The 17,036-nt window shown below is 41.6% G+C and overlaps 1 protein-coding gene and 1 pseudogene across 11 annotated transcripts in view; one reads left to right on the plus strand and one right to left on the minus strand.

The window, feature by feature from the left end:
• The window catches only part of AMBRA1 (autophagy and beclin 1 regulator 1), a 169,095-nt gene that overhangs the window by 108,316 nt on the left and 43,743 nt on the right, over window positions 1–17,036 (minus strand). The window lies entirely within an intron of this gene.
• On the plus strand, window positions 7,729–10,445 carry LOC307109687 (N-acylneuraminate-9-phosphatase-like; annotated as a pseudogene). The gene has a single exon. The product of its transcript is annotated as an N-acylneuraminate-9-phosphatase-like (transcript).

Consider the following 17,036-nt stretch of genomic DNA (forward strand, 5'->3'; position numbering starts at 1 on the left):
TGTGGGCTCAGTACTGGTGGACCTGACTATTTATAAAGAGTAGTCAGAAATCTGGACTTCTGCGTAAAATCTCCTGTTAAATTTTAGCTAAAACAGTTTTCCCTTTTTTGTACAACACGGGCCAGTTAAAAGCACATCTGATAAACATGGCCATGGGCCCCCCAGTTTGCCATGTCTGCCACACTGTTTCCCAATTCAAATGTGCCTTGGCAGTCAATCAGGCTCCTGACATGAGACACATTCCTAAGGAAATGGTCTCAGCAAGAAATGCACATTGCTCTTCTCAGGCAGCATTTTGCTCTCTGGGAACAGGTCTCTGGCTCCCTGCCAGATTCTTTAAAGCAGATCTGCAGAATAAGGACAGCAGCTACCAATCTTTTACAATTGAGTTAATTCAATTCATTGTTATTAAAACCAGCTGGCTTTAGCTATAGTCATGTGCGGTCACTTTATCCCAGCAACTGGCTTGTGGAAGCATTTCCTCTAACAGCCTGGAGAAGAGGTACAGCAGAGACCCTGTCAACCTGGCCTGCTACCTTTCCCACCCAGGAAAACCAACTGTTAAATGATGTTTCCTACCTAGACTAGGCCTATAATCCCCACACTTAAAACACTTTAAACCAGTGGTCGCCAACCTTTCGGTCCTCACGGACCACCAGTGGTCCTCGGACCACCGATTGGCAACTGCTGCTTTAAACTATTCTACCAGTGAAGAGAGAATACAATTTAAGGATGAGGAAAAGAAGACAATAATAAAATATATCTTGCCCAGCAGGTGTGGCTCAGTAGATTGAGCATCATCCCATGTATCAAAAGTCACTGGTTCAATTCCAGGTCAGGGCACATGCCTGGGTTTCAGGCTCAATCCCCAGTAGGGGGTGAGCAGGAGGCAACCGACTGATGTATCTCTCTCTTCATCTCCCTTCCTCACTCTCTAAAATCAATAAAAATATATTTTAAAATAAATAAAAACAAAATACATCTCTCTGGTTGAAAACCTGAATCCTCAATGATATCACTGTTTACAGCAGCAGAAATGGTGTTTCAATTCTAAGACATACTTTTCTCCCCACATTTACTGTATTTGAAGTTGGAATGCTTCTTATAATAGTGTGACACGGTTTAATTAGCAGGACTGTTTTCCGTTCACAGGGGCACATAAAACAACAGCATGTCTTTGAGTCCTGAAATACAGAATGTGAGAGGAAAGGGTAACGAGAGGTACATAGACTGGAGAAAAAAAGAAAAGTGAAATTATGAGAACAGTATTCAGGGCATTTATGCCATCTTAAATAAGTAATACTTACTAATTACTAATAAATTAGCCCTGGAAAACCCGGAAGCTTCTTCCATCCCAAAGGGCTCTGGAGTTTAGTCCTGAACATCATTGAGCCCTGTTGTGTTATCCTATAAATGGCGGCTTAAGAAGCAGAAGCCCTTTGGCAAGGAGCACCCTCCAGAGTGACCAACATTTATCCTTAAGTATTTCTGCCTAGAAAATGATCCTGCTAAGTTAGAAAGCCAATCTGACCCTTTACTATGCCAAGGAGTGAGAGTATTAAGAGAGATGAGATGACTTTTTAGGAATCCTATAAAGGAGAGTCTTGAACTAGAAGAGTTGAATTAGATAATTTCATTTTTAATGATTCCATTTTATAATCCTGCAAAGTCTACTTCCCACCCTAACTTCCAGCTTAACTAAAAGACTTCTTTAAATCAGAGTAAAATCAAAATGTTAAGCTTTGTCTCTGGGGAGACCCTGATGAGGTTCTTTTGGAACATGCATCCCCTGTGCCTACTTACTACAGATCTGTTGGCACCATTTGTTCCCCAAGCAATCCAGTGGACTGGCAAGTCATATATATGTGACATTTTAACTGCTAATACATGAAATCAGGAGAGCCAATTACTATGACTAGCACATACCCCTCACCCCCACATAGCACTGATGAAACATTAAATTCTCTACAGCTACAACACAAGAACATCTTGAGGAATAAAAAATACTTTTCCAATTGGTGCTGAATAAAGAAAGAAATAGAGTTAGTAGACGAGTAAATATCACAACTCCTAGGAATGCCAAAGAAAGAGATTTCTCTCCTACAGTTAGCTTTTTGCAAAGAACCTTCAATATCCTAAAGCCAACAAACATGTTCAGATCTTCTCCAATCACTGGAAACAAATAACTGCCAGAACTCGGTGACCTAAAATGAAAAGCCTGCACCTAGAAGCTAAGATGTCACTGGTGCCCATGATATTGAGTAATTTCCCAGCCTGGCTTTGATGTCTGGGTGACATCTGCTATTTCAGTTCAGGGGAGCTAAACCCAAACTAATAGCACCCCTCTACGTAGGAAATAAAATCCAAATTCCTCAGCTTGGCACTCAAAGCTGTAAAGCCAAATTTCTCATTCCTTCTGGATATACTGTATGCTCTAGCTCAGTGGTTTTCAAAGTTTTTGGTTTCAGAACTCCATTAACAGTCTTAAAAATTATTGAGGACCCCCCAAAGAGCTTTTGTTTATAGGGTTTTATCTACTAACTAGAGGCCCAGTGCAAGAATTCATGCACCAGTGGGGTCCCTCAGCCTGGCCTGCGGGATCGGGCCAAAACTGGCTCTCCCAACATCCCCTGAGAGGTCCCAGATTGCAAGAGGGCACAGGCCAGGCTGAGGGACCCCACCGGTGCACAATTGGGGCCTGGGAGGGACTGCGGAAGGGCTCCAGGGTGCATCCAGCCCGTCTCACTCAGTCCCAATCAGCCAGACCCCAGCAGCAAGCTAACCTACCTGTCAGAGCATCTGTCCCCTGGTGGTCAGTGCACAGCAGTTGAGTGGCCTTAGCATATCATTAGCATATTATGCTTTGATTGGTTGAATAGCCGACTGGACGACCGAACACTTAGCATATTAGGCTTTTATTATATAGGATATTGACTATATTTGAAATTAAAACAAAAAATGTTAATACACAAACACACAGTTCATTAGCCAACATACTAATAACCTCATTACATGGTCATGTAGCCTCTAGAGAACTCCACTGAACACTCATGAAAGAATGAAAAGTGAAAAAGAAAGAACAGCATATCAGTTCTGACTTAAGAGATCCCAGGCCACACTTTGGGAACCATTCATTGCTCTAGCTAAACTAAACACCCTCACTGTCTATTTATGTATTTTGCTTAGCCATTTCTTCTTTCTGGAAAGTTCTTCCCCCTCTCTACCTGTAAAAATCCGTCACAGCTCAAATACCTGACTCTGCCAGCCAGAAGTTAACCCTCTCTTCCCCAATACTCCATTACATTTTGAAACCTCTCTAAAAGGCCTTGTTTTTGAGTCACCTTGTTACTGCAGTTACTTGTGTCTGATCTCTGTTCCTGGACCACATGCTACATGAAAGCAGGTACTGGGTCCAAGTCACCTTTTTATCTTCATAAAATTCACATCCTAATTAACACATAATAGAAGACCAGTAGATACCTAAGATAATAAATCAACAGGCCCAAGTAGATTTGGAAGAATAAGCAGACATCTGATTGCCCCTCAATCACCCTGTGACTTTCATAGGTTGCTAGATGTCCAAAAACTCACACTGAAATTCCTGAAGGAACAAATAATTTTCAGAAATTATTTATATCATCCTTCATCCCTTTGGTCATTTAAGGTTAAAGTGCTGACATAGTTGTCCTGATAAACGCAGCACAGCCTGGTCCCTGGGTGGCTTATCCTATCTATACTAATAAAAGGGTAATATGCTAATTAGACTGGATAGACCAGACGTCTTCCAGATGTCCGGAACTCCTTCAGGACAAAGCCGCGGTGGCTGTGAAAGCCAAGCGAGGGCAGGCAGCCGTGGTGGCCCACAGTGGCAGCAGCAGCAGGGTGATGGGGACAGCGCCTTCCCCTGATAGGCCCAGTCCCAGGGTCCTGGTCCCAGGAGCAGCAAGCCCGGCTTCTGGTTGAGCCACACTTTCCCCGCCCCCCTGCCCCCTTGCTCAGCCAGAAGCTGGGCTCACGGCTGGCGAGCACAGCGGAGGTGGCGTAAGCTTCTCCCACCTCCAAGGCAGGCAGGCAGTAAGGAGCAAGGGGTCCTGAACTGCGAGAGGGATGTCTGAGTTCCAGCTTAGGTCCAATCCCCAGAGAGTCCTGGACTATGAGAGGGCACAGGCTGGGCTGAGCCTCTCCCCCGCCCCATCACCCCTCGTACACGAATTTTGTGCACTGGGCCTCTAGTCCTATATAATAAAAGGCTAATATGCAAATTGTCCCCTCAACCTGGAGTGGGGTGGGGCTGGCCGGCCAACTGCTCACAGCCCCTCCCCTGGCCGGCCCTGCCCCCAATCAGCCCACCCCCACACCGATCAGGGGCAGGGCTGGCCAGCCAACCTCCCGCCCCCACACCCCCAGCCGGCCCATCCAATAGGGGCAGGCTGGCCGGACCCCAACCGTGCACGAATTCGTGCACCAGGCCTCTAGTTAAATCATAAAGTCAGAGGCTGGCTACTTGCCTGGGAAACTACCACTGATACTCCTGGACAGTGTATTGCCAAAAGAGACCTCACAGGTAGGCAATGTTTTCAGGGGGACGAAGGAGCAGGAGGCCACGGAAACCAGGATGCACTCTTGCCTTCTTCACTTCTGAATCCTTCTCTAAAAGCTCCAGATCTCTGCCTTGGTGCATGCCTGGGCTGGGAAATGACAAGCCCTAATTCTTTGTAAAAAATAATTGTGTGTTCTGAAACGACACCTCTATTATGATTTTCAAATTGACATCTCTGCTTTAAAGCGGAGGCATCAGAACCTCCCCATTTCACACACTGGCAATTATCACTTAAGTTATCCAACGATAAGTACTCATCTGATCACTGCAGGGCCCCCCAGTTTCTAGGAGTGTACTTGTAAGCACATGGTGCAGTTGCCAGCAGAGCCTGGCAGGCAATCCCTGCCCCTTGCTGTGGGGTAGACCAAGGCAAGGTAAGACAAGGTGGCACTCCTAAAAGGCTAATAATCTCAGGAAAAAGCCAGATATACTACAGAAAGAACTCACAACCCACACTGAGTGGATTGGCCTTATTTTACTATCATCAAGCACAAACAATGTGCTACACCAGAAAAGCTTTAAAGCAAGCATGTCAAACTAGCGGCCACTAGCAAATTTGACATGTTTGCTTTAAAGTATCTTTACAAAACATTAATGTACCCCTCTGTGTAATGAGCAATAGATGGTAAAACATCGGAGCACAACATAATCACATACCAAAAGGAAAGAAGCTGAAAACAGAATTCTTATGCAGTGTGCAAATGTGTATCTAGCTATACAAAAATCTTGTCTGAAAAGCCAGCCAGATCCTTCTGAGAACATCTGACCTTCTGCTGTTTGGTGGGTAGTTATTTTCATCAACTGTAAAATGATTGGTTGGTAGTATGCTTAGCTCTTTTATATCCTCAACACATTGCACTATAGTTATGAAACTTCAATCCGTAATTTTAAAAAATCGCTTTTGTCAGCATCTGAACTCAAATGTCCAAGGTCATCTATATAGATATGTTTACTCTGCCTCCAAATCCATTTTCTCTGGGAGAATTGGATGGTCTGCTCACTGACCACAGACTTTTTTTTTCAACTAGGAATTTAGATCAGAGGCTTTTCACTAAAGATTGAGTAAGTATATCAATGACAAGTTCCACAGGTATTTCTGATACTCACATGCACACATCCCCCCACAAACAGCAGCTGTGATGTACAGGTTTAGACTTTAATTAAGAGGCAGTGAATCCTGATTGACTGCCCCCTCCCAATCAATAAGAGATTTACAGAATCAATAATCCTGAATTCTCAGGTAATTTTGTTCAGAACAGACATTCCAAAACAGTCTATCTCTAGACCCACTAATTCAATAAGAATACATTGGTAGAATCATTTGTTGTTCAGTAACAGCAAACCTGTACATTCCCTCTTAGGTTATTTTTCACATTTATGTTCCTGACCTAAAATTGAAAAAACCCTCAACCAAGGACATTTGCTCTTAAGTGACAGGCTACTGACCCTGGTATATTGCAAACACTATGTAATATGAAGCAAATCCTTAAAGCCAACATTGGGTAAGCAAAGAGTTAGTCAATGAAGCCTTACAAGAATGAGAAAAAAGCAATGCAGTGGGCTGGGGCATTTACTAGTATTAACCACTAAAGGCTCAGTGCACGAATTCCTGCATGGGTGCGGTCCCTAGGCCTGGCCTGCGATCAAAGTGTGAGCGGCTGGCATGGAAGGGCAGGTCCCAGCTGACCTCTGGGCCCTGGACAGCACCTGGGCCCCCTGCTCGCACCCACCTTGGCCTGGCACTGCCTGCTCACCTGCTCCACCATCCCACCACGGTCCCACTATCAGGGCTAGCAGCACCTCCACTGCCGCCCGCTGCCAGTGCTGCATCGCCAACGCCAGCCATGTTCCGTGCTGCTCCCTGGTGGTCAGCGCACGTCATAGCGAGAAGTTGAACTGTCGAACTCCTGGTCTCCTGGTCTCCCGGTCTCCCAGTCAAACAACCGCCCAAGGGGGACAATTTGCATATTGGGCTTTTATTGTATAGGACAGGCAAAGCAGCAGCCTTCCTGGCTCATGTCTGTTCAAGTAATGAGGTTTCTAGAATCTACAGAAATAGACAAGAGGACAATCTCCAGCTGAGACCCCCAAACAACCCATTATTAGTCCTTGAGCTAAAACAAAACTCAGAGTACACCCACTTTTCTTATAACCTGGGTTCATTCTGAATTGCATCTCTTAGTGACATCTGATTTTCACTACTTCACCTCTGGGGGTTTACTTGCCCTTTCAGCCTGTTCCTGACTTCAGCAACCTTCTTGATTCCATTTGGACTCAGCATTTGACTCCAGACATGAAATAATTTCTCCACCATTTCCCTCTGTCTAGACAACATGAAATTGTCATAAATGACACCTAAAGTACAATTAGTAGTGAAACTGCAATTTCCACTCTCCTCCCCCATTCCCCAAAGAATCATATCCCAAAAGAATCACACATTAACATCCTCCAGCATGTCAATCAATACCACCCAGAAGATTAACTCTGTGGAGCCTGGAAGCCATTTAATTCCCAGCATGCTAAGTATTTATTCATTTCCCCCCTCTACTATAATTAGAAAGTAAATTAAGTTCTTTTCACTAGCACTAATGGTTATAATCTCAGAGATCTGGATGCCTGCTGATTGGATATCTGTGTAAAAAGTCCTTATAGCCCTAACCAGTTTTTCCCAGTGGTTAAAGTGTCAGCCTGCGGACTGAAGGGTTGCAGGTTCAATTTCCGATCAAGGGCACATACTTGGGATGCAGGTTCGATCCCAGTACCTGGTAGGGGCACATGCAGGAGGTAACCAATCGATGTGTCTCACATTGAAGTGTTTCTCTCTCTCTCTCTTTCTCTTTCCCCCTTCCTTCCTTCCACTCTCTCTAAAAAGCAATGGAAAAAAATATCCTCAGGTGAGGATTGTTAAAAAGTCTGCTGGAGAGGCCACATGAAGAAAGGAAGCCCTGAGACATGAAGAGGGAAAAAGGCTTCATTGTCCCAACTGAACCTCCAAATGACTGTAACTCCAGACAGACCCCAAGCAAGACCAACAGAACTTCCCAACTGAGCCCAGTCTACCCAAAGAACAATGAAAGATAATAAACTGGTGTTTTTTTTAAGTCACTAAGTTTTGTTGTGTGGTTTACTATACATCAATAAATAAAGGAAATAGTTCCTGTTCTTGTAGAACTTTCGAGCTGGTCACAACAGCGAAACTAAGTCCATGAAGTTAGCTTACAAGCCTAAAGTAATCACAGCTGCACTCAAAGGAACCTTGGCCACCAAAGCAAAACATCAAACAAGACATTTGGAAACAGACCTTGAATAATAAAACTCAGTGCAAACTTGCTCACAGTTGTCTGTCCAAAGCATGAGATCTTGGTATTGGTCAGGAGGATAACTGTGAATTTAGAAAGATTTGCTACTCTTTCTTCTCTATCCCAATCAGGCTCTCCATCTTTCTGAAACACTTCTGCCCTGCATGCAGAAGGTAGCCCTAGAATTTGGGAAATTAAAGCTATTTGTGCTCCCTTCCTTATCACGATGCAGGACCATTTTTTTTTTTTTTTTTGCATAAATCACTACAAAGGAGTGCAGGAAAAATGAAGATAATATCCCATTCCTTTGTTATAGATCAAACTACCTTTGTATTATTCAACTTTCCAAAATAGAACCTTAGTGTCTGCAGTAAGTGACTAATGGAAGTAACCTGTACCAGCCCTACCTCAATAGCCATTTGTTATCCTCCGTTTACAAGGCACCTCACATTCTTATGTACTCAGTTTACTCCAATTTTAAATGGTGAGATTTCAGATACCCCAAGGAGACTGACATCCAAAAAATGATACTAACAGACAAGAAAGAAAATAACCTGTAGGGAATATGTCATGGCAAAATAAGAGATTTTCTGTTTTGGCTTTATTATTGTTGTGTGTGTGTGTTTTGTTTGTTTGTTTGGTGTTTTTTTTAGCAGAGTAATAATGGAAAAAGAGAGAAAAGAGAATGCATTTCTTGGCAGTCACCAAGTGGTACGCGGACCACTGGTGGTCTGTGAGGTCCAAAAGGTTGGCAACTGCTGGTTTAACTTATTTAATCCTCACACACACTTTTAAAAAAATCCTCACCCAAGTATATGTTTATTGACTTTACAGGGGGCATGGGGGGAGGATGAGGGAGAGAGAAAGAATCACAAAAGTGAGAAACACTGATCGGTTGTGCACCTTCAATTTCCCCATATGCACCCAGACCAGGGATTGAACCCACAACCCAGGCATATACCCCACCTGGGAATAGAACCTGCAGCCCTTTTGGTACATGAGATGATGCTCCAACCAACCGAGCAACTGGGACGGTCCAAATACACAATTTTACAACTGAGGAAGTTGAGGTTTAGAGAGGCTACTTAACCTGCCCGAGGTTACACAATAGAGCCAGATGAATGAATAAAGAAAATGTGGTATAGCCCTTGCCGGTTTGGCTCAGTGGATAGAGCATCTGCCTGCGGACTGAAGTGTCCCGGGTTCAATTCCAGTCAAGGGCACATACCTAGGTTGTAGGCTAGGTACATGTGGGAGGCAACCAATCGATGTGTCTCTCTCACATAGATATTTCTCTCTGTGTCTCTCCCTCTCCCTTCCACACTCAAAAAAAAGAAAATCCTGTCATATGATACAACATAGATGAACCTTTGAGAACATTATACTAAGTGAAATAAGCCAATCACAAAAAGACATAGGCACGATTCCACTTATATGAAGTATCTAAAGTAATCAAACTCATAGAAAAAGAAAACAGAATGGTGGTTGCCAGGGGACAGGGGCAGGAAAATGAATTGTTCAATGAATACAGTGTTTCACTAATGCAAAAAGTAAAAGTTCTAGAGATCTGTTGTACAACTATATGCATATACTTAATAATACTGTACATTTAAAATTTGTTAAGAGGGTAAATTTGTTTTGTTTTGTTTTTAAATTACACACACAAAAAAATAATGTAGTCCATGGGCCTGCCTTATGCATGCGCGGCTGTCGGGCAAGCCGTTGGGGTGGGGCTAGGCATGCAGCCTGTTTTCTTTGACCTGGACAACAAGCTCATTAACATGGCCCCAGCAAGCAGAAAAGGTAGTAAAGCCCTCACAATCAAAATACCATTACAAAAAAGAGGCTGAAATCATTTGTGACAAAGTTCAAGTTAAACTCAGCAAGGAATGCTTCCATCTTCACAATACATGCATTACTGATCTAGGGACTTCACACTGGGAAGAAGCAATTCAAGAAACAAAGGGTGGTGCAGCCAATAGGAAATTGGCTAAAGAATGTTCTTTTCTGTGGAAATCTACACACTTACAGAATATGACTCTAGCAGAAGATGTCTAAGCCGTGCTCACTGAACTTCGAAAGGAAGTCTGCCTTTTATGAACAAATGGAGACAGACAGACGCAAAGGAAGAAGATAGAAGCCTGTGCCTGTCAGTCCTGTTTTGATGCTACTATTGTAGGTGGAGAACAGAAAGAAGAGAAACCAGCCCTTCCATATTTTATTACTGCTGTGATCTCCTTGGAGTATAGCCTGGGACTGTGTAATGGTTGGTGACACACTAGAAATTGATACAGAAGGAGGCCTCAATGCAGGGCTGAAAGCAACAGTCTGGACAAATAAAGATGGAATAGTGCCACTGAAGTCATCGCCCATGCCACATGATATGGTTTCTTCTGAGCTACAGTTATCTGCTCTCTTACAAAATACAGACTGCAAAGTCAGTATGTCAGCTTAAAGCAAATAAAAGGGCAGGGTTGTGTACTCTACAGGATTTGAACTAAGAAAAGTTAAGGCATTCCATATACTCTGACCCAGAATAATTTACTTATGATTTAATAGCCAACAAACAATTGACTGGTATTTATATCTGGAAATCTAGAATAAATTAATGTTACTTTTAGTAGTATGATTGAGAAAACTTGAATATATTATTTGTTATTAAAATATATTATCTGGCCGAAACCGGTTTGGCTCTGTGGATAGAGCATCGGTCTGCGGACTGAAAGGTCCCAGGTTCGATTCCGGTCAAGGGCATGTACATTGGTTGCGGGCACATCCCCGGTAGGGGGCGTGCAGGAGGCAGCTGGTCGATGTTTCTCTCTCATCGATGTTTCTAGCTTTCTATCCCTCTCCCTTCCTCTCTGTAAAAAAATCAATAAAATATATTTTTTTTAAAAAAAAAGAGTCCCATAGCTGAGGGAATGCCATCAATATTTAAAAAATAAATAAATAAATAAATAAATAAAATATATTATCTGTAACTTGAAGTTTTTAAAAATTAGTTTTATTAATCTTTTAGCATCTTGAATCCAAGAAGATACCAAGCAGGATCATTTATTCATGGGTGCACAAATACAGGTTTTATGAACTGGCTTAAAAATAAGATTATTTTGCCGAAGCCGGTTTGGCTCAGTGGATAGAGCGTCGGCCTGCGGACTCAAGGGTCCCGGGTTCGATTCCGGTCAAGGGCATGTACCTTGGTTGCGGGCACATCCCCAGTAGGGGGTGTGCAGGAGGCAGCTGATCGATGTTTCTCTCTCATCGATGTTTCTAACTCTCTATCCCTCTCTCTTCCTCTCTGTAAAAAATCAATAAAATATATTATAAAAAAAATAATAATAATAAGATTATTTTTAAAAAATAGACATTTTAAAATATACGTAATAGAAGTTTACCAGAGCAACTTGATCTGGTTAATATGAAATATGTACTATGTCACATGCAAATCAAGGCATTTCATAGTGAGATTATTTTGCATATTTTTGAAAATATATATACCATTTTTTTGCCTACTTTAAATGTATACTTCCTTTCATGAATTTAATTTTTCTGCATTATCTTTGGGGGGAGGGGGCTTCCAATCTTCCCATGGTGTAAACATGACAAATAAATTCCTCCAGTAAAAAAAATATCTGTTAAAATCAGCATGTTGCCCTGACTGGTTTGGCTCAGTGGATAGAGCATCTGCCTGTGGACTCAAGGGTCCCGGGTTCGATTCCAGTCAACGGCATGTACCTTGGTTGCGAGCACATCCCCAGTGGGGGGTGTGCAGGAGGCAGCTGATCGATGTTTCTCTCTCATCTCATCGATGTTTCTGACTCTCTATCCCTCTCCCTTCCTCTCTGTAAAAATCAATAGAATATTTAAAATCAGCATGTCGTGCTCCTTTTCCATGACATTACCACATCTCTCCAGAGTGAGCTTGTAGTTTCCTGTTAGTCTTTCCCTCTTATGGAAGTATTTTTACTATCTTTTCCCAGGCACACATGGAGTTGAGGGGACTAGACTGCCTTGATGAAGATAAGCCACAAAAAGTCATTTCCCTTTTGTAGATACATCAGAGTGGAATTGTCTTGATACAGCCTAACCAGGCACCTCTACCCCTACCTCCATCTATTCTCTGACTGAATAGTTTAACCTTTTGCACTCGGATGTCGAGTGTGACTCGACACGGTTAGCATCGGTAGCAGCTCGTATGTCGAGCCACACTCGACACGTAGTTTCACCGCGGGGGAAAGGGGGATTTTTGTCTATTTTTCCAGTATCTTTTCTTGTTTTCATTAGCATGAAAGGACAAGTAAAATGTAAATGCCATCTCAACTGATGCCACCACCTAAGCTTCACCAATGGCATCTTCAAAGGCTATTTGTTTCTAAGACACATCAGTCACGTGAAAAAGGTTAGACCAGTACACTAACTTCCAGGGGTAGATTATTATCCACTAACTTAGAGCAACGTTTAGATGGAAAGCTCCATATAATCACACCTCACCCTAACAAAAAACACAAAGATTGTGTTGTTTGTTCTAACAGAAAAATCAAAGGAGGAAGAAGAGAGACGATTTATATTTGCGAAACATGTGAATGTAAACCAGGTCTTCATGTGGGTGAATGTTTCAAAAAATATCGCACCATGAAAAATTATAGAGATTTAAATTACTCTTTGAATGTATCAATAATTTGAAATATTAAAAAATCTAAATAAATAAGTTTGTATGAAAAGAAACTCCAGTTTTTTATTCTACTGCCGTGCTTTGTAAAATCTGGGGTATTTAAAAAATTAAATCCCAAGTAGAATAAAGGAATCGAGAAAAAAGCAAGTGAGTGCAAAGGGTTAACCCATATGATGAAAGCTAATAGAAAATCAGGTTTTGCTATAAACCATTTTCAGGGTGTTATTTAAATATTTGACTGGCTCTTCTTAATGTTACCATCTGCCTTAAATCTCCTGTTCTTCAGATTTGGGGAAATATATTATTGTTTCACAAATTTCTGTATCCAATTCAGGGTTCACTTTGAACTTACTAATTAATTACTCCATTGCAAAGAATCTTGTGATTAGAAAAAATTCTCTAGATAGTCTCATGATTTCACCAATTTTAGAGTAAAATATTTAATTAAGGAAACAAGAGCCCTAACTGGTTTGGCTCAGTGGATAGAGCGTCAGCCTGCGGACTGAAGGGTCCCAGGTTCGATTCCAGTCAAGGGCATGTACCTTGGTTGCGGGCACATCCCCAGTGGGGAGTGTGTAGGAGGCAGCTGATCGATGTTTCTCTCTCATTGATGTTTCTAACTCTCTATCCCTCTCCCTTCCTCTCTGTAAAAAAATAAAAAATAAACAAGAAATAATAACTTGGGTTGTTTTTTGGTAGGGTGTTTTTTTAAAAAAAAAACTTTTGAATAAAAAACTATCAAAGTAAAATAACAGACTGACAGGATTTGTATGACTTTTTCAAGTATCCTATTATTCTGTTACTTAGATTGATTATGCCTCTCCATGAACCTATTTCTTTAGCCAATTATTTCCTGACTACTACCAGGAACAGAATTTTCTGCCATTATACAAAAATCCCTGTTGTGTTTACTTCTCTTGATTTTTAAAAATGTGACTGTGCCATTGACTGTCCCAAGGTTGCTATAAAGCTAAACATTTGTGAATAGAATATGTTTGTGTGTAGTTCCAGGTATGGTACACATGTGACCTCAATTATATTTTAGCTACTTAAAAATTGTTAAGTTGGAGGATCTTGATAGAAAAATAATTATGTGCACAATTTCTCTAATAGATGATCTGTGATACTGAGGGTTTGTCCTTTAAGCTATCCCACAGATACATGAAGGCAGCATCACATCATTACCCTAACTGGAAAAGGCTCATCACTCGTAGATCACAGTGGCAGATCTCAACAAGATAGTTCCTAGGATGTTAAGTGAGAAGTTCTTCAACAAAAGTGACCTGGGGAATGGGAAATTAAATAATTGTGTTTCTCTATCTTCACAGTTTGTATTCTGTACAGTGCAGTAATGCAATATTACTTTCCATCTACACCTATCCTCAAGGATTTGTGGTTTTCTACCTTCTGAATGGAATGTTACAGAAGATACTGAGAAACCTTGGAATAGACCTATGGTTTTATTAATGTTTTTGCTTTAGAATAATATTCCTTAAAATTAAAAAGGAAAAACAAAAGGAAAAGAAAAAAATGCAAATGGGTTTTATTTGCCATCAAAACAAAGAAAATAAATATAAGCTATTTTGCTGAGGCAAAATGATCCAAGGTGATAGCAGGGAGATAGAGGAAAACTGAGAAATGTATGTGGACATGTGTAGGGGAGGAAAAAGTAAAAGAGACAAAAAGTTTGACACTCAAACCCTCTGGTGCAGCAAAGGAAAAGGGGCCCAATGTTATTAACAAGCTGCAATTATCTTTCTATAACAAGGCCATACTTTCAGTCTTTCATTCCTTTATCATTACAATTTCCTACTCCTGCTCTAAATTGACCTTTCATTTTCTAGCAGGTGACACTCAAATCAAGCATCCTTTTCACTGGAACCCACCCCTCTGTCCAAGACACTCTGCTCACAGGGAGAGATGCAAGCATTCTTCTCTAATATTTTATTTCATAGTTCATCATTAAAGGATGGTTGCTTTCATGCTGCATAACCTGACATAACAGAAATCTGCTCACTAAAGTGCACCCTAGCCAGCAAAGAGCTTGGCACCTCCACTTTCCCTCTTTGGAAACAGAGGAGGAGTTTATTAATTGTTGCTATTAAAAAGTCAGGCAGCTTCTCCGTTGAGGGGGCTGTCAGCATGTCAGCCTCCAGCAGGAGGACAGCCCCTTGTGGATGAATTAGGCAGGATGCAATGGGTACAGGAGAGGGTATTGCAATGTCCAGTGCCTCCCCCTGGTGGAGCCAAATGATAGGGCACCCAGGAGATTCTTGCTTACACATAAACATCAACACTTTTTGCTTGAACTAATGGAATGGTAAACAACACAAAATTGGAATTAAGTAAAGTCAGCCCCGTGCAGGCTAGGTTACAAAGAAAGTCCAGGCCTTGAATAAAGGGATAACTACTCAACTCCTGCTTATTGTTATTTCAGGGAGTGCAAGCTAGATCCTTCCATGTTTTCTAATAGAATCCAAAAATCTGTATTTGTGTGGGGAAAAACTGAAATTTTAGAAACCTTATGAGGGCCAAACAAACATACCTGAAGGTTGTTTTGCACTCTCTGGAATAACGTAGAAGGCCCACACACCAAAGCCAAACTTGTGCACATGGAAACGTTTTCAGGAATACTACTCCCAAGAAGGATGTACTGGATTCTCCCACTACCCATAAAGATATAACAACCCAAGAGGATGACGGGAAGCTACCTGCACAGTTCTACTGAGCTGGGACTAATTACAATAAGCAAAATATATTATGAAAACAAAACTCCATACACCTGATGTTATTGTCTTAGCAAAACCTCCAACGCACCCTTTAGAGCACTACTCTAAATAAATACAGTAGAGAGGGCGATCTGAAGGGGAAGAATGAGTACATGGGAAACTACTCCCAATGTATTTGCAGCACACATATGGATCCCACTGTTGTCCCTGTAGCACTCCAACACTCTGAGCTGACAGAAGTGATTACATCTTTTCCAATTCTCAGTGCATATACAGAGCACACACAACCTGTTCTACACCATTTTGCTTCAAAGAGAGGGATGATGGGGGATAATTTAGATCAGCCTAACAGGCACTAATTTGACCTGCAGTTGGGGAAGGGCTGCCTGTCAGGCATACTGCCCTGGAGGACCTAGAGGTGTGCATTCTCCCCAGCTTACAAACAATTCCCCAGACAAATAGTATAGGAAACAAGAAACTCTTTATGCACTTACTAGTATGCCTGCTCTTAACCATCAAAATAGTCTTTCAAGCCTTAACCGGTTTGGCTCAGTGGATAGAGCATCGGCCTGCGGACTGAAGGGTCCCAGGTTCGATTCCAGTCAAGAGCATGTACCTTGGTTGCGAGCACATCCCCAGTAGGAGGTGTGCAGGAGGCGGCTGACTGATGTTTCTCTCTCATCAATGTTTCTAACTCTCTCCCCCTCTCCTTTTCTCTCTGTAAAAAATCAATAAAATATATATATATATATATATATTTTTTTTTTTTTTTATTTTTTTTTTTTAATAGTCTTTCAAGAGCCAATACTTTGGCTCAGTGGATAGAGCATAGGCCTGCGGACCAAGGGCCCTGGGTTCAATTCCAGCCAAGGGCACACCATACTTTGGTTGCAGGCTCCTCCCTGGCCTGGGCCCTGGCAACTAATCTATGTCTTTCTCTCATATCGATGTTTTTCTCTGTCTCTCCCTCTCTCTCCCACTCTCTCTAAAAGATCAATGGAAAAATATTCTCACGTGAGGCCAATACTTAGGACATCTTGTCCAAAGTAGAGGGAGAGGAGCCCCCTACCTAGTTCTTCTGGGCCCTCATTATCATACCTTCTATTACTATCGCACCTAACTCTCTTCCAAATCACGTTCACATAAAGCAGGGATTGGTAAACCACTGTCTGTCAGCCAGATCTGGCCTGCTGCCTGTTTTTGCACAGCCCACAAGCTAAGAATGGTTTTTATATTTTTAAATAGCTAAAAAAAAATCAAAAGTAGACTATTTCATAACACGTGAAAATTATATGAAAATAACATGTGTCCATAAATAAAGTTTTGTTGGAACACAGCCACACTCATTCATTTACATACTGTCTATGGCTGCTTTCATGTTACAAGGGCAAAGTTCAATATTGCAACAGAGACTGTATAGCCTACAAAGCCTAAAATATTTACTATCTTGTCCTTCACAGAAAAACTTTGCCAACCCTTAGAGAGGATATAAGTAGGGATTACACAGAGTTCAAAAAGGCTCAGGTTGGGCAGATGAGCAGTAAAGGTGAAAAAGATTAACCACAATGATACCTCTCTATTCCACCCTATCCTCACTCTCATATTGCCAAAGAGAGAAATGAGTTTTCTAAATACTCCTAAAGACAAATAAATCAAATATCTAACTGTTACTGACTTATAGTGGGAGAAGAGATATCTGGATTCTCCCAATCATTTAACAAGACCCAGAAGACTAT

Source organism: Cnephaeus nilssonii (genome assembly GCF_951640355.1).
Source record: "Cnephaeus nilssonii genome assembly, chromosome: 13".
NCBI lineage: Eukaryota > Metazoa > Chordata > Mammalia > Chiroptera > Vespertilionidae > Cnephaeus > Cnephaeus nilssonii.